Source organism: Falco naumanni, chromosome 1, assembly GCF_017639655.2.
Source record: "Falco naumanni isolate bFalNau1 chromosome 1, bFalNau1.pat, whole genome shotgun sequence".
Lineage (NCBI taxonomy): Eukaryota > Metazoa > Chordata > Aves > Falconiformes > Falconidae > Falco > Falco naumanni.
In genome coordinates this window covers 83618642-83638000 of record NC_054054.1, presented here as the reverse complement: position 1 = coordinate 83638000, position 19359 = coordinate 83618642, and positions in this window count along the sequence as shown.

Sequence of the window (19359 nt, the reverse complement as noted above, 5' to 3'; positions counted from 1 at the left end):
GAGATGCACTATTATCTTCTAAAGATTATTGTTTCAGGTAGTTTGTTTCTCAGGAAAGCTCTTTGTTTTACAAAAAGAAAGCTTTCTTTGTAGTCTTGTTCAAGACATAATTAGAACTCTTAAGTCTTTTTTAGGTTAACTTTAGCAGCAAAGAAACCCATAGACTTTAATAGGAGCAGGATCAGCTTTGAACTAAGCTTGGACATAATTTTTTCTTATTCCTTTGAAGACACAAATAAAATAATCTCTCTCATATGGGTGGGTTTTCTAGTTAATTATCCACAGCATCTGCAGCACAGAATTCAGTCTTACGCCATTTAAGGTTTGGCAAGACAGATATATGACTCTGCAGTCAGAAAATTGCATCCTTGCTAAAAACAGTTTTGATACCTGAAATTACAGAGATCCAGATGCTGGCCTGATTTGGTGAACGTACAGGTAGGTACATCTTACTACAAAGTGACTACACATTCAGCACCAGTTTATCTGTGTCTGTGCCTCCCATTGTGATATGCTTTTGAAAATACTGAAATTATTTTATTTCTCACTAGAGGTGGCATCCAATATCCTGAAAAAATGCAGAGGTTTGCCTACAATAAAATAGCAAAAATGCTTATACTTGATAAGGAGTTTGAATGTCAAACTTCTGATTTAGAACTCTGCCTCACCAAGGTTTTAGGAGTGTTCAGAAATAATTTGGAGTTTGTCCTCTGTAATAGAGGCTGTCACAATGTTTGGATCACATGAGAGTAGAAAATTTAAAGATATTGCTAACTGTGGTATTGTTTCCCTATATATGGACAGATCTTTTTTCAGAATTATGTATGAATATACATGAAACCGACAGGAGCTTTTTTGTTCTGGCCATCTGTGCAACAGCTGATTCCAACCCAGAAATGCCTGTATCAGAGCTAATGGGAATAGTCTGAACATACTAAATGATGTCCCATCCCTAGCTTTCCTTACTAGGTGGTTCCAATGAACAGTGTTTCTCTTTGTTAAAATTTGTGTGTTACTTCTAGTATAAACATTGTCAAAGAATATTTTCCATTCTCTAAATACTCTGTTTATTGAAACTTGGCTATAGGACTCTTAGATATTCTTTTATATTGGTGAAATGCTGTTTGGTTCATTGGTGCTATAGCTGATGTTGTGTGGAGAGTGCAATAGGTCCCACTTTGTTACTATTACCTCTGCAGTCTGTTTATTGAGATAGAGGCTACTTGGAAAAGGATGGTATTTTTCACCATTTTGGGAAGTGTTACTGTTCCCTTAGGAAATGCAAACATCCCACACTCGGTTACTTTGTTCAAGTGCAATTTAAAACTGGCTCTCAAGCATAATAGGATGTTACAGCCAATATTTGTTTTTCTTTCATTAGATAAATAGTATTAAATTGCAATCCTTGAGAAAATTGTAGAGACTGTATCACATCTGAATGTGTTTGAGCTTGAGTCTCGCTCAGGCAAATTCTCATCATATTCAAATAACCATCATTACGCAAATAAGAACATCCTCATTGCCAAGCAAGTTTAAAATGGATGTTTGTTTTTATCATGATGAATTATCTTCCTCCTGGTAGCAGACAGCTATGTGTAGCTCAGAAGAGATGTACAGGTCCTGTTTGCTCTTCAGAGTTTTTTTGCCAGTTGCAAGCTGATTTTTTTTTTGCTAGCTAGGATTGGCTTTGATTGTTTTTCTTTCCAAGTGTCTTGCTTAAAAAACAGCAGAACCAAGCTTTTATCACCAGAGTTTTTGGCTTGTTGGTGTTACCAAATTTGCTCATAAGATAGCTTTTTTTTTTTTTGTGAATCAGGTGGTAGCAACCCAAGGTCATTGTTTTCCAGAGGCAGGCCTGCATTTCATACCAGCATATGAGATCCTGTGACTGAAGAGTAACTCCTGGATTGAGTGCTCAGCTTCAGCATTTATCACAGATGCTGGAGCAAAGAAAGGAATGTTTTTTCTATCTACCTTAGTCCTTCAAATCAGCTGTGAACTGTTGTGCTGCTGTTACAGGTTCAAGAAACAGCCTCCGCACCCTCAGTAGATACCTGTCCTTTTTTACTACGGTCAAGGGAGTAATGCCCCAGCAACTATAAACCGTGTAGACCTTGGTGCCCAAATGCCAGTGGATACCTCCTCCTATGGAATAGATGAATAATCTTAGATTTAATGCAGCATCTACAAAGACAGTTAATAGCTGTCTGTACTGGTTTTGCCTAAGATAGAGTTAATTTTCTTTATAGTAGCTAGTATGGGCCTATGGTTTTGGATTTGTGCTGAAAAAAGTGTTGATAATACAGAGATGCTTTTGATATTGCTGAGCAGTTCTTACACAGCATCAAGGCCTTTTCTGTCTCTCACTCTGCTCCACCAGTAAATAGGCTGGGGGGGCACAGGAAGCTGGGAGCGGACACAGCCAGAACAGCTGATTCCTCCATATTATATGAAGTCATGCTTGGCATATAAAGCTGGGAGAAGAAGAAGGAAGGGGGATGTTCAGAGAGATGGTGTTTGTCTTCCTAAGTAACCGTTGTGCATTACGGAGCCCCGCTATCCTGGATATGGCTGAACATCTGCCTGCTGATGGAAGCAGTGAATTAATTCTTTGTTTTGCTCTGCTTGCATGTGAAGCTTCTGCTTTACCTGTTGAACTGTACTTAACCACAAGTTTTTTCTCTTTTACCCTTCCAATTCTCTCCCCTATCCCACTGTGGGGGGAGTGAGCGAGCGCGCGCCTGTGTGATGCTTAGTTGCTGTCTGGCATTAAACCCTGACACTGTGTAATGTCCTCATGCAGAGTTAGGCACTCCTATGTGTTGAAGATTCTGTATCTATAGTAGTTCCAGGACTCATGTCATTAGTGTAACAGAACTTCTGCTATGCCCTGTGTTCAGCTATACCTGTACTGCATGGCACAGGATGTGATTTCACATCCATGGGACCCGGTAGCACTCCCAGCCCATCCAAGTATTCACACACTGATCTCTTATCTCTGGCTACTTTGAAGGTTCTGCTGGTTTGTAAAAACATCTCACCAAATGCATTGGGCAATATGTTTATGCCTTGATTCCACCCTGGAGCAACTTACCGCAAATGTTTGATATTTAAAATTAATTTAATTTGATCTACATTTATGCCACAAGCTGTATAATAGAATCCTAGTTATGGCTAGGGCCCTACACACTGCTGCAAATAAAATGTGGTATAAACTGATAATATATGGGTCAGAAACACAAAGGAAAGGACTATAGTAACAATTTACTGTTTGTGTTTGACTCTTTTCTGCATTATCTGCCTGGATTTCATAAAAATCTCACAAAGATTTCTTAACTTGCTTTCTTATACTATTACTAGATTCATCTCTAAAATGTACAGAAAATTACTAAATTTTAGTTGTTACAGATACTGCAAATGAAATGTACTGCCTCATTTATTTATGACAAACATGTGGAAAGTGAAACATGACACTAGAACTAGTATCTGTTGTAGGACATATTTTATGCAGATGATGGTCCATTCAACTTAAGTACTTGTTCTATGAAATCAGAAAAAATACATGTCATAAGAATCCCAGCTTTTACACGATACAGGGACGCAGCTTGATGCAAGCAAATGTCAATTTATTGTACAGAAGCACGAGTTTATATATACTTTCAGAAGCTGCGTGTTTTAAACAGATTGGTTCTTTAAGCTAAGCATTGCATACTAGGCAATCCCTGATTGGTGGCTAACTACCATCAATTAACAGCAAGGTGTTACCTTTCCTTGGCGCCATCCGTCCCCCACTCCCCTATGCTTTCTCAGCATGACTCATCATGTTAATTGTGCTCGAGCACATTCCCCTCAGCTAACTGATTGCCATGCATGGTCCTAATTTCCAGCCCGCTCCTGCAACAGGGTTCGATATAAATTCACCAGTGCCATCTATATCTAAACCTATAAACCCATAGGTTCTTAACTCAAAGAAGATGTCTACAATCTATCTCATATTAAATGGTTTTCCATTTTTGCTTCTACAATAATAAAATACAAAAAGTATGCAGCAAGAATGATTCCTTTTGTCCTAGCTTTACAAAGTTTTGTTCATGCAACAAACAGTAAATAATAAAACCAGTCCCCCTTGTATTTGGATTAACTGCAACCTTCTGTGCCCTTTGTTTTCTCTCATTTTTTCTTCCAGGCGCACTGAAGATTAAGAAAGTAAAATAAATAGCCAGAAAAGAAGTGCTTAATTCTCTGCAAAGGCATAAGGGAATGTATGAGCGAACTATAGGACAAGAGTTCTTTTTATGATGGCAACGTTGCTCTTATTTATATTTACATCTAATGTTATAGTTCTGTAAATTAAAAATGCCACCAAACTACTTGAAATATAATCTATTAATAGCTACTTTATGCACACTGTATAGTTTCCAGTTCAGTTGAACAAAAAGATTTTTCATCCTCTAGTCTAGCAGCTTATTCTATGAAGTTATGGCTGCATGCAAGTATGTGCTACAGGCCAAAATCTGCTTTCATTTATATCTTGGTAAGAAGTTGAACAGGATATTTTCTATGACCAGATTTTATCCCTAGCTATTTTTGCCTGTGATCCCAAAATAACAATAGTTCCTAAGCATGGTTGATTAAGCTGTTGCTAGTATGTTTTATTTATTAAAAGACTTATTTGTGTGTATTTTCTTAGGTCTATGTTTCAATTCTTTGAAACTGTTTTTTTCAGTAGAGTAGTTAGATGCCCCTCAGATTACCAAATTAATGGAAGATTTGTTTTAGAGTAGATCTTCACAGATGCATAAAATAGGAGATTTAAACTACTTTTCTAATCTGTGTGTGTGTGTGAGACATTTAGTTTTTCTCTCTTTTAAAAAAGATACTTTAGAACAAAATGTATGAGGATTCTTGTAGATACTGAATACAAGAGGGGAAAGTCTTGGGAGGGAATATTACATTTTATTGTAGTCTTTTCCAATAGCATTGATTTGGAACTGTTTGCTCCCATTAACCATGGAGTGGATAATCAAATTTGTACCTTAGTCTTCACACACAGCTAAATCCTGGAGTGCTCAAACTTGCTTTGTTTTGGAAGGATCTAAGATCTGAGCTTTTGTATGCAGTACGCTTTATGGTTTCACTTTGATTAGGAAATAGATGCTAAGCTTTTACAACACTCAAGGGGTCACTTGGATGGAGGTAATGAAGAAGCAAAAGGAGTAATAAGGCAACACTCTTTTCTGAGTGACTAACATTTGAAGCAGGGGCAACTCTGTTAGGAGAAGATGAAGGGGAAGAAAAGCATGTATAAAGTCTGTCCTAACCATTTATTGACATGCAGTCTTAGATTACATGAAAAAGCAGTCACAAATGCTCACTGGAATGAAAAGGTACAGATTTTAAATTTGTAATTCTTAGTTCTGGGCATGGAAAAATAACTTGATGACAAGAAACTTTTTGCAGTCACTACAGTTTTGAAAAAATCATGCTAAGGTCACAAAAGTGTAGACAAAAAGTAGGGTCCGGAGCAGTCATACTGAACAGTTATGTTTTAACTCCTGTTTTAGGTCCAATAAAACTTTTCATGAAACATGTAGAATAGTCCATCTTGCAGGAGAAGGGAAGTGTATACATGCACCATTATATTTTGCATAAGGCAAGAATGTATAGTTAAATTTTAGAAGGGGAAAAAAAGCACATACTGGATAAACATTTCTTTTCTTGTTTTGCTTTATTTGTAGTGGAAGGAAGTTAGTATTCCATTGCAAGAACCCTCCAACTGTTTGCAGTTTTGTGGTGGTTTTTTTTTTTTTATTCTGTTGGCAATAGCTTAGGGTAGTTTCTAAACTCAAAAGAAAAATTACATTGAAAAACAGTCCATTTTTGCTTCCACAACTGATTTTACAGGGGTATTTTGACAGTGTTAAGGGAAAGAACTATTTTTGAAAATGTGGCTGCGCTACTAGAATGAAATAACTGAACTATAGCCTCTTTTTTCATTACGGCATTGAACTCAGCTTTGAAAATTCTGTGAATTTTTGCCCAGCTTCAGCAGTCTCTGTCTTTCACTATATGGCTCTTCACACAAAGAAAATGGTGTTCTAAGACAGGGCTTTAGAAAATTCATAAAAAAAAGAAACTGGAATTTGAGTTGTTAAGGTGCTGCTTAGGCCTGATTAAGTTTAAATAGGCTAAGACCATATAACATTTATACACAGGTATGAAGTTATGCTGTGACCCAAGTAAGAAAGTGCTAGGGCTGGTAAACTTCAGAAAATGATCTCCACTCCACTTTCTGGAGTACAGTGGGCAGATCCCTACAACAGTGACGGTATGAGATGTTACGCTTGCATTGTGCGGTGCCGCACCATGCAGCGAGGCCAGCTTTGTTCCAGAAGTAGAACTGTACCAGTGCAGACTTGCAGCTGCCAAAGCCTGCTCCCTAGCAGTGCCGTGAAGGCCGATACAGTTTCTTGTTCCACCACACTTAGCTTGGTGGATGGTGGCCTGGCATGCCATCTGATCTGCAGTCGATTTTTTCTGGTAAATGGCCTCTGGCAACTCCTGTGCTTCTAAAGATCGTATGGGTAGAGAGGCAAATCTTATACCATTGCCTTTGCCACTGAAACACATTACTTTCTTGTATAGTCTGGTGTTTAAATTATTTTTTCTTTTGCTAATTTGAAAGTTCTTATTTCCTATAATGCAAGTGTTTTTTATCTACATAGGCAAAGTAATTTAAATTATTAATGGCACATTTAGCTTCTTAATATGCATGTAGTAGATAATTTGTGTCCTCAAATGCCAAATAGTTTATTTTCATCTTTTTAACTAGATGGAATGGATGTATATGTTAACTATTTATGCTGTTTGGTTTACTTTATTCTTTTGATAGGCTAATAACCCACTTTGCTGAGGTGTGCACAGCTTTAATTTCTATCATTAACTAGAACAACTTTAGAAAGAAAACAAATTGTGACACTGTTTGGGTGAGATAAATAATCCATTTTCCTCATCAGATCATTTACAAATGTGTGGTTTAATATTTAATCTGCTGATGTTTGTAATAGACTTAATGAACAGAACTAATACTTCAAATGTAATTTTTGCTAAGCACAATGCCTCTTAGTGTCCTGCAGCATAAGAATTTTTACAACACTATGCCACATTCTTATGTTAAAATGTAGTCCTAAACTCACACAGAGTAGAACAAACAAATGAAAGTGAGATCAGCTGCTCTTAAATAAAATGACTTGCAAAACGATGTAGCTTAGCTTTTGAGCTCCATTTTATAATGACAGCTGTTTTATTACACCTTTTATTGACCATGTGTTTGATCAATATAAAATGCTAATAATGTAACAAGATCACACAATGTTTTTCTGACTGGTACTTGTAAATTTTTCTGGAATACTATTAGTTAAACAAAGATTAAATGTGGCTATTAAGAACTGGCAGTAATGTTCCAGAAAGAGACCTTTATTTCTGCACATGAAATAGGTACTGGGAAAGAATTGTTGAACTCTGTAAACTTAAAAAACCCGAGGTAGTGACAGAATAGCTATTACTTTAAACAGCCCAATTAGCAAAATTGCACTTGCCTTGGACTACATGACTACGAGATCCTCAGCAGCACAGAAAGCAAATAAAAATTGCGTTAATTCTTATGTAGCATCACTTCAGATAAAATAATATGAATTGCATCAATTACATGTCCTAATTGATACTGTTTGATTAAATCACCTAAACTTGCATTGCAGAGATTATTACTTAATGTGTAGTGGTGTCACTAGCCTGACTATTGTCAGTTTAAGGCTCTGAGTGTAAAACAACTTGAAATGATGCCAGACATAATTTAAGATTTAATTTTCTTTCTAAATTGCAGATTAGAAAATCAATGAGCGCCAGATTACACCCACTGGTGATTGGGTATGCTCATAAAAAGTCTCTCTGACCACCTGTATGAGTTGATGTTCATTATAGCAGTAGAGAGGTCAAATATTTGACCTTAGGACAAGTGTTAGAAGGTTGCAGTGCTGCAGAATAACTACGTAAGGGTTAAACAAATGCTAAGAGCATATCCAAATATGACTTCTCTTCAGAAAGAAAGTTAAGCTGGTATTGATAAGCAGGACGATCATCTGCATGATAGAATTTGAGCACCTCAGAAATTTGAGGTCAGCAGTTAATCTTGTGGTTGAAATAGCAACTTTTGGGATAGCAAAGATATTTCATGGGGTTTTCCGGGCAAGTTTGGTGGATCAGACCCCATAAAGAGCATAATTCTGCTGAGGTTTGAGGGGACTGGCACCCACATTTTCAGCTATAGGCTGTCCTTCCTTTTGAAGCTAAGTCATAGTACAGCAAAGAATGGAAAACATGTAAATCTGCAAGGAGAGGAAACAAAAAAGCACTCCATTGTCCTGTAGTGGCTGGGGCATCTGGCTGAGAATGAGTAGTCCAGGTACTGCATACCTAAATATTGTTGAGTGTTGAATATAAAATTAACCTGAGAAAAAGACTCCTTATCCAGTCCCCGTTGAATGTCTTAACCACTAGATTTAAGAGTCACTAGTGTCATACTCCTCTTAGAAAAATGTAATTTTAAATTGTCATTGAAAATTATTCCAGACTTGTTCAGATGTTCAGATCTAGATTTAGATATTTGTTGCATATTGCCAATTATGTATTTCAGTATTAAATCTAGATTTACATGATACTGAGATAAAGATTGCATTTGATCTAATCCTGGGATACACTTTGCTTATTTTTCAAGATCCATGGAAACAAACTCTGTGACAAGTTTTACACATAACTATTCGTACAAACTTAAAATGATCAATTAACAGCAACTCTTTTTTTTGGCAATTTTCCTGATCAAATAGTCTTTTGATGCTCATCCAAAGATGTAAGAGATTACAGTTTTCTCCTTGTGCAAATCACATGCCAGACTTCTGAAGGTAATGATGTTTTACTGATACGAACTGATGTGAGTTAAATGAGAATCAGGTAAATTGCTTAAACCCAGGTGATGAAAGAATTCTCTTTTGAAAAACAAGGCCAAGTGATTTATTTGTAAAACTAATGAAGTAATGATTTTGGAAGAGGAATCGCTTCAGGAAAAAAATATTTAAACACATTAAGCTTTTTCTGTAGCCTGCTTAGTAGCTATAAAATAATGTAGAAACAGTATCAGTTGTGCAGAATATAAAATGAGGGTTTACTTTGCCATTCCCCCACCCCCCAATCTTTTTTATATTTAACATCACTAGAGAACCCAGGTCCAGAACAGGAAAGGTTGCTTTATTTGCTATGCCCCTCTATAACTTTATCTGTATCTAGACGTTTAGGAGAGAGATGATGTAAGAAGGAGAGACACTTCAAGGGTAATTTTTTAAGCATAGCTTACTCTTCTTATATACTGACTTTCTATGTAATTTTCCTTGTAGTTATTGGAATGTAAGGTTTGATATCTTACCCTTCCATATGGCCTTGTAAAATATAGACAAATAACGGTGGCGTCAGCCTCGGCTTGGCTGTAAGCTCTATGGCCTATAAATGAAAAATTATTTCTCCAAGCAGTGATTTGTTGTATGTCACTTTTCTCCTCTCTTTTCCTGAGAGAAGTGGTAAGGATAGTTTCCCCAATAGAAAGTAAGAATAATAGAAGTAGAAGCTAAGTCAGGCTCCCCCCTTTTATAGTTTATCCTTCATTTGAAAAGGGTAAAGCTCATATAACAGTCTTGCTCAGTCTTTATTGGATGAATTTCTAGTGAAAATCAAAAAGATTAGATCAAAGTAAAAAACCAACCCAAATAGTTACGTGAACATCAGAATGAAGCCTGTTTTTTTTTTAAAGACTTTGTTACAGTAGTTGATTGTAATCCGTGCCTAAAAAGCTTTTTGTGTATCACTACACTAATATTGGTCAGTCTTGTGTTAGTGGAGTTTTTACGATGGCTTTGTGTACTTTAAGAGGGAGTGCATCATGGAAATTATTATATTTATCTCTTGAAGATCACCTCTTACTTTATTGTGGTCCACTGTAGATCACTAGCCACAATCCAGAAAAGGGGGAATTTAGCTGTAACTTCAAACCAAGCACAGAAAGTCTTTTCCATGGTATAGTAGCTTTACTTTTGAGTATGATTTGGAAACAAGCAAAACACTAGCAATGACACTTAATTGCTAGTCCTTCCAGCCCCAAGCGACTGTGCTATGTCTACTTGACAAAGGCCTATTCCTTACTAACCCACCTGTAACTGTTTACTTCACAGACTAAACAGGCTCATCTGCATCTGACCACCTACAGCTGATGAACTATAAGCAGCTGTAACTAATTTGGACATTGACTACCTCAGCCCTACCCAGCCATGACTTCTGGAAGGTCAGTGGTTCAGGGCTGTTGCTAGGTGAGGGTTGGCAGCCTTTAAAATCTCAGGGAGAGCAGGCAGCTAGAAATGATTCCTCACTGATGGTAAGATTTCTCACGGTTTTATTACTTACAAGAGGGCTAATTATCTTTTTCCTGTTTCCTGTAGTTGTTTTTCTAGAGAAGAGTTATTTATCTGTGTTTTAGAAAACTCTTTTGTCTCTTCTTTTTACTGGAAAACAAGCTTCAGACAGGTGAGGAAATGAGTGGTTATATACCAGTGAGACATTATTAGAGATGCAGTAGGTTGTTGTGCTTGTATTACAATGCTTGTAGTATGCTTATGGCAAAACATCGGTGATGGTGTGGCAATTTGTGTGATCTATCAGCACTTTACTGGCTTATTACAAAAACACTGGGCTTCTGAAGGTATCATGCAATTAGAACTACAGAGGGCTAACTGTGTCCTGGTACTTCTGACAGTCATGTCTTTCATACTGTTTTTTATGTGCCCTTTTATGTGCAATCAAAGTGAGACAATATTGAGTATATTTCACTGATGCTCAGACTACATCCCAAAGAAAGATCGTGAACGTGCTATAGAGTTAATAATGCTGTTACTCCTGTGATCTGAAGGAGTTGAGTATTCTTGTTGATCTTCCCAATAGGGAAAAGAAATATTTTTCTATAATTTACCACCTATGGAACTTCATGGAGCTTTTACAAGCACTGTCAGACTGTTGGCTACATCATTTAAGTCTTTTTGGCGGGTTTCTGGAAATGCTAGATGTAAATCCTAACTTGTCCTAATCTCTTTTAAATGGCTGAAGGCTTTAGATAAATTGAGTTACAGTAATGTGACAAAGTACAGTCACTGCCTTTCCCATTCCTTATGATCAGTGTAACAAAACATACTTTAAATTTGTTAGTCATAAAGACTACTTTTTCTAAAATATCTGTAATAAGTCCAATTATGAGATTTTTCATAGCAATTATACATTCAGAAAATGGAGCTAATAAGAAATCAGAGAAATAAGAAAATGGAGCCTTTGTCTTTGGCTCTGTGAAAATACGTATTCAGTTTTGAAGTCAGTGGAAGTCTTCAAAGAAAGCAGGTGGTGTTGGCAGGAGTTTCTATCCTGAACAGCTCTTATATGTCTGCAAAGTAAAATATATGGATCTCATCCTGTACTCTTTGTGTGCTGTAATTTCCTGTCCTAACTGCGGTGAAGAAACTCTGCCCAGTTTAGCAGAAATAGGTTGCAAATTGGAAGATTTTATTGAGAAGTAATACTAACCTTTGAAGACTTATTTGAAAAAAAAGAGAGGCAAAGATACTAATGACATCTTGCCTGTGGTAAGAAACATTGAATAAGGAAAACTTACAATCAGAGCAACTGTACAGGTGTTAGATTTATCCCAAGAAATACTTAAGTCTGTAAACCATGGTATTTTAGTGCTTATATTCACTTGTAACTTTCAAATAACTATGTGTGAGATTATGACAGTGATGCTACCAGGTTAGTAAGACTCTGATAGCACAGTATTAATGTAAAATATTACATTATAGTAAATCCTTGTGAACATGAAATTAATTACTTCTTGCAAACAACTGTCAGAAAGTAGTTAGCCTGTTTAAGGTCATCTAGCAAAATTGGGGAAAAAATGAAAATGTAATCCAGTCTTCCTAATCTCTTGTCATTTGCTTTAATTACTAGAAAATATGTTCACATTGATAAAATATGTATCATTTTGGTTTTGGTTGGTGGTGGTATGAATAATTTTTCTTCCGTTTTTGTGGTTTTTTTTTTTTTCCCCTAGGTCAAAAGTTCCTCTTTGTAACGCTGGCCAGTGGCAGATACATGAGTAGCAATGTATCTATTGGGCTATAATGCAGCTGTCTTCCCCCGAGGTTTTATATTCTCTCAGTTTCAGCAACTTTAAAACTTTAAGACTACATTTAATAGTTTATTGGATTTGCATGGCAAGTTTTGGTAGTGGGTGGCTTCTGTGAGAAGCAGCTAGATACAGGGGTCCTCAAACTTTTTAAACAGCGGTCCGGCACGTGGATGAAGTGACAGGAAGTCATCTCGTCATCTGCGGCTGCTTGGTTTCTCCCCTCAATCCCTGGCGGGGGGGGGGGGGGGGGGGGGGGGGGGGGGGGGCGGGGCGAGGTGGTTCTGTAAATACTGGGGGCCGGATTGAGGAACCTGGGGGGCCATATCTGGCCTGCGGGCCATAGTTTGAGGACCCCTGAGCTACAAGCTTCCCCTATGTCCAGTAGAGCCAAATGTGAGCTGACTCCAAGATGGACCCGCTGCTGGGCAAGGCTGAGCCCATCAGGGACAGTGGCAGAGCCTCTAGGACAGCATGTTTAAGAAGAGGAGGAAAAAATTCTGCACAACTGCAGCCAGAAAGGGGAGTGAGAATAGGTGAGAGGAACAGCTCTGCAGACACCCGGGTCAGTGCAGAAGAGGGCAGGGGCACTCCAGGTGCCAGAGCAGAGGTTCCCCTGCAGCCTGTGATGAAGACCATGGTGAGGCAGGCTGTCTCCCTCAGTTCACGGAGGTTCACAGTGGAGCAAATACCCATCTGCATCCCTGGGCACACATACACCCTTCACTCTCTTTTCTGTCTTCCTGGTGTGTTTTTGAGGCAATGACAAGAATTAAATATAGTAATTAAGAGGTATGTTGTGTGTTTATATGATAGCTTTAACTTTATTCTCGATTTCTTTTGTAATTTTTAAAAATAAGTTGCCTGCATATTCTATAGGGATAACCATGCTGTTTCCTCCCTTCTTGCTGATACTTTCTTCTAATTCCACATGTACCATTCTCTTTTTTTTTTTAGGTATAATTGTTAAATGTGATGTTAAGAGATGCTGATCTTGACTTCTATTTAACTTAGAAATGTATTCTTTGACTTTGAAGAGAAAAATAATTACCTGAATCTTTACGTACTTTTCAAACTTAGACAAATGTTGCTTCTACCCCTATGCCTTGTCTTCTCTAGAATTTCTAAATTCCTTCTAGCCTTTTGGACTACTGGTGAGCCCTGAGCAGATGTTTTTTTAAATAATATAAATCTGTAATGACTCTAATATCTGTCTTTCAAGTGTAAGTGCTAGTGTCTGTCGGGATATATTTACTCTTGAAGTATCTTTTCCCCCATATTCATCTCTTTGCACTTTATTTGCTTACAGGCATCATACTACCGCTCACACTGCTCAGGGAAACACAGATAAAACCATATTTAGTTACGTTGATATAAAAATCTCTCATGAGACTTGGTCAGTCTAGCTGCAATCTTGTCTTGGAAGAATACCAGAAAAAAGTTGAACTTACAGTAATGAAATACATATTTTTTAATGGGTTCGGTTTTGTGTTTGTAAAAATCTTTTCTATCTCTTCAACTTTTGTAACAAAGTCAATCCAATGTAAAATCCTTTCTGAAATTTAGCTAGTCTTCTGTGTGGTATTGGTGCACATATAAAGCTAATTGGAGAAATGAGAATGTAGCACAAGAGATTAGGATTTGATATAACTAAGAAAATGTAAATTTTGCTCCTGACTGTGCTATGGTACTTTGTGATATAGCTATGTTTCTTCGTTTCCCATTCTGTGTAAAATTTCCATCTTCTTAAGATGAAGAAATAAGAATGCTGTTACGTTTGTAAGCTGTACTGAGATGCTGAGGTAGAAAATGCTATAAATGGAATGCAAAGCGTTCATACTGAATGTAAATTATAGTAATGATCGTGACTCAGGGCATTCTCTGGGAGCATTAACTCCAAGATGTTTACTTTTGTTCATTAACCTCAGGAAAAACTAGTTGTTAATGACCTTAGACACTGAGGTGCTCTCCAAGCTGTGTGTTTGCTGTCAGTAGACTGAGCTGGTAGCTGGGAATTCAGTCTGTTACGTTTTCAGAGTACTCTATTTTTGTGCTCTTATTACAGCATTATTGGGCATTTGCGTGGAGTTAATACCCTTATACATTAGATTGAATCAAAGTTTCAGAGAAAGTAATCGAGATTTTATTAGACTAGAGGCTTCTGAGCCTAAATGGACCAGTAGGCTACAGGCGAGGCCCTAGGAACCTTTGCAATAGGGGATTGTCTGGAGAGCAGCTGTTTTGCAGCAGCAGCAGCGGCAAGGCAGCTAGGTCTGTGATCAGAGAGCAGAAATCAATGAAATTTCAAGCAGCTTTTACCTGTAGTCACTGACCTAGTTGGAGCAAAAGTGACTTGAAAGGTGACAGCATTCAGTTTAGTGCTCCCCCAAAACATAGTGAACTGACAATAGCATTCAGAATAATGGCATTTCACTGGAAGTTTTAATATGCACTTTAGTTACTGTGTTGACCTTGAGTCTATGCATCCCTTAATGGTCTCATACAAGTTGAAACAGGATAGGTAATGCATAGACTACCATTTTGAAATAGCTGCAGATTTATATATATATATAAGCAAAATCTTTTTCTGTACTGTTTACTACAAAAAAAAAATGTTTTCAAGTATCTGTGCATGTGAGTGCATGAATAACACCCTGGGTGACAGCCCAAATCATGAGAACACAAGCTGTGATGAGGAAGGGAATTTGCAGGTGCAAGTATATGGTAGAATTAACATTGTTCAGCCCAAAGAAAGAATGGTCAGTGTTCTTCCTATAGTTTCTAATGCATTTTATCTGGATGGCAGCTGTGGGAGGGCCTCCAGTTACACAACAACAAGCAGTTTCCAGTAAGACTTCTGTTGACTGATGTTTAATTGATTATTTGAAAACTTTTTGTTTATGTATGACAGATTTTCTTCAGGAAATACTTTTGTCCTATGGGATTTTGTCCTGGGGAATAATAAAACCAAACTAAGTTTGGAGGATAGAGGGTCAATCTAACTCATTGATGTTCTGGTTTGTGCTTTTTTAAGTTGGCTTGACATTAATCTGTGTTGTCTGCTGCCTGAAGGAAATGACAGTTTGACTGCTTCCTTTGCCTGTTTTCTATCAGCCAGCCTCCGTGTCAGCAGTAGTAGTCTTATTGTAGTCAATGTATGAAATCAGCAAAATTGGATTCCGTATTAAAAGGTATACTTTCTTATACAGTAGGTTTAAATTTGGGTCTATATATAACTACTTATTTTGCTACACTTAATCTTCCATTCATAAATAGTTTATAAGGAGTCAATAAATTATTAAACTCTAATAGCATTAAAACATGGAAATAATAATAAAAATTGTAATAAGCGCTCTGATGTTGGGTATTACCTATAAGCAAATAACAGAACCATCATACATAATCATTTATCCTTCATTTAAAGTCTGTCAGACTTACACTTTATAGATCAACCCTTAATATACAGTGTGATTTAAAGTATGTACAATTCAGTATGTAGACAAAAATATTTAAGAAAAACATTGCCAATATTTGGTCAAGAACAATTTTTCAATAGCCAATAGAGATCCAGGAAGGGAAACAGAAAAATAAAAATATTTTCTGTGTTCTTCAAAACGGCATTTTGTTAGATAGTATAAGTTATCCCACTCTTTTTGAAAGCATATTAAGCAATATACCCAGACAGCATTATTTAAAGGACTCCACTGACTCCATTCTTTTGAGATCTAGAAATAGAAAACTTTACAAACTGGAATTTCTTATTTTTCTTCCAATGCCTTTGTTTTACTGTTTCCTCATCTTCACATTTCTGTCTGTCATTTATTTCAGTAGATGTCTATTCTAGTTTAATTTTAGAGGAGAAACTGTGTGAGTTTTAGATGTTGTATCAAGCCTCACAGAATAAATACAGCACTAGAGGTCACTAGCACTCCATCATTAACAAGCATCTGGTGAAAAACATGGTTGATTATTTTCTTTCATAGTAGCAAGCCTATTTTGCTGTGAAGTTAAGGAAAATTTGCATTGCCAAACACTCAGCTGTTTTAAGGTCTAATATATATATACAAGTAGACAGCATATGTGTTTTCAAAGATACTTTTATAAAAGATCACAAACTATTCAGAGTTACTATTTTTTGCATATTTGAGTTTCTCATTCTTTCCAAATTCTTGGGCTGAGTTGTGTTTCTTTGTGTATTTCATGCTAACCTACAGTTGGGCTATGAATTACTATACTCATATTTCATTGGGTCTTGGGAAACTACCTACCGATTACTCTGAGTTAGATTTAAAAGGTATGTGGTACTAATAAATGATCTACCTGAGAGTGTTTCAGGACTCAGCTCCTTGATTCTAGGAGATGTTGGGCACAGAACATGAACTGGTTCTCCAAAAAATTTCTAATCGCTGAAGAACTGGCCTCTACTCAAAATACTGTGTTACAAAAATATAACTAGTGTATAACTAAAATAGGTCCATTTGTTAAGCATAAAAGTTGCAGTTTTAATCCTGTTTAATAAAATTGTTGTATTTTCAGTATTGTTTCTATTAAACTTGAAGGTCTAAATGATGAATTAAAACCATCTGTAGATAATCACTATCTGTAGTAGCTTATTAATTAAATATGGAAAAAACCTTGGAATAGAATTTAACAGGGAAGATGGAAAAAAATTTTTTTGTATATACCACATGCCAGGAGTGTTCTGATTAGAAGTTTTTTATTCAGTCTGTGTAAAAATAAGTGCTGCTTTTTTAAGGCAAAGATTTTATTACTGGTTGATATTGAAAACACCATAGGTTTTGCAGGGATGATAGCGGAGTCCTATACCTTTTGAAAAGAAAGTACCTCCAGCATATAGTAAAGGTCAGAAGTTCTTGGGTGCAGAGTGGATAGTGAGGCTTGTGGGTAATGGTTCTGCGTATCAGATGTTGTCAGGTTGTGGAGATCCTTTTCTTGTGAACCAAGATGTTGATGTGCAAAGTTAGCATGGGTTCAAGAGGAGACCTACAAAAAGAAAAGTTGTTGAGGCTTTAAAAATACATAGATACCACCTCTGGCTCAGATACTGAAGGCAGAGAGAGCATTCAAGGGAGTTCCGTATTCTGGCCTTATTCTTACCTTCTCTCTTAAGCATCTGCTTTTGGCCACCACAGGAGACAGCATAGCAGGATACACAGGCCTTTCATCTGTCCTATCCCTCTGTTCGTTTTCATTTGATATAAACAAAGATTTTTTTTTTTTAAAAAAGGAAGCTGGTAGTGCATGCAGGCAATTTTTATCATGTCCGTAGTGGTATCGAATGGGCTTTGCCCTCTTTGCGTTTAAGGCAGTATGTCAGCTTGTCCTTAGTTACATTTCAGAACAGTCACAGCAACATCCTCAGTTCTGTTATTTCATGTTATCTGCTCCGTCAAACCACTGTGTAATTACACCACTGAGAACGTTACCAGAGTTCAGAGTGGACACTATTGCATGTTAACATTTACGCACATTCCAACCATATAGACCACTTCACCTGTTGTAATTTGGCAAGTACTGGTACTAATACATAGCATTTCACTGCTGTGGAGGCTTGAGTTCAACCCAATGAGAAAAAAACAAATTTTCTTTGTACCTATTAATTTTCTCATGAGATATATATATATATTTATTTTCTTCCTATGGTGATTTTTTTCATACTGGTTTGTTTGTTTATTGAGTTTTATTCAAGCTGGCGTCTGTATCTTGCAAGATTTGGTCCTTATAAATCACTGCACTGTATTGTACTAAGTACAGCAACATGCAGACAAAGGACCTCTTAAAATCTTACCATCAGATGAAGCAGGTTAATATATTAGTTCATTAATTCAAATAATAAAGCCCTCATGGAAACACTTTTTGTCTGTTAGAATGCTGCTGACTTGACTGATAACAGCCTAGCTCTGTTCCGATAAGGTTCTTTGTCATTTTTAGAACACATTTGGAACTAAGCTATTTTTGAGTTTTCATTGGAAACAAGTAAAGGAGGGTAAAAACCCGACTGACATAGTCTACTTTTTCAGCTATTGTGAACTGACAGCACGCCCAGCAACATAAAGTAGCCTGATAGAAATACTGTTCACTACCAAGGTTAGCCTTTGATCATTAAAAAGATAGGCACTCCAAGGGGTATTACCATTGACAGCAGAACTACAAGCTGTCAAATAGATTTGTATTTCAGCCTGGTGAAGATTTTGAACTAGATCTGCTTTTCTTATACAACAGAAGCAGTATAAGCAAACCAAGTGATTATATTTTTTATTTTCCTATGTGGTATGAGTGAGCAGGTGAGAGGATTGGTTTTGAACAAGTTAACAAGGATTTAATGCTTCATTCTGCTGTCACAGAAGAAAAATCTAAGTGCTAGTTAATGTCAAAAGAGATTAAGATCCAGAAATTAAATTGAAATTGAAGAGCATGACTCAGCTTGGTCTTTTCAGCATCTCCCATTATCTTTTTTGATTTTCATATTATTTATGTGGGAGCATCACACAAAGACTTCAGCTGCTGGCTGTGACTCAGCTGCCCAAAATGTAGTGTAGTGCACACATGTGACAGGAGGAAGTCCCTTCCCCAAAGGCTCTGCATTACCTAAACAGAGAGAAAAGATGGCAGATAGATGTGATGAAGAAATGAGTGACAGAAACATAAAATAACAGTGTAACAACTTCTGTTTTGCCTTATGAATGGCATTCACAGTACACTTGCTGTGTCACAACTACTAAATATTTTGGAGACGACACATTAAACTGTATAAAATTGCTGGGAGGTCAAACTGAGCATGCTGATTCCATTTCATCTTCTGAATCTGTGATTCTAACTGCTCCTTATTTTGGATGTTGTGCAGTAACAAACCCAGATAATCCATTTCAGTGCCCTCTGTGCAATCTTCAAGCAGTGTGGGGAGGGAAAAATAGGAGTAAAAATCTCTCTAAAAATCAGTGGTAAAGTATGCACTGACTTTGACAGTGCCCAGATATTTTGGAGAACAATGTGTAACTGCTCAGTTTAAAAGATTCTATAATCTGCCCTGCTGTTCCAGGTCTGTGGTCACAGAGAGAATTGGCTTTCAGAAT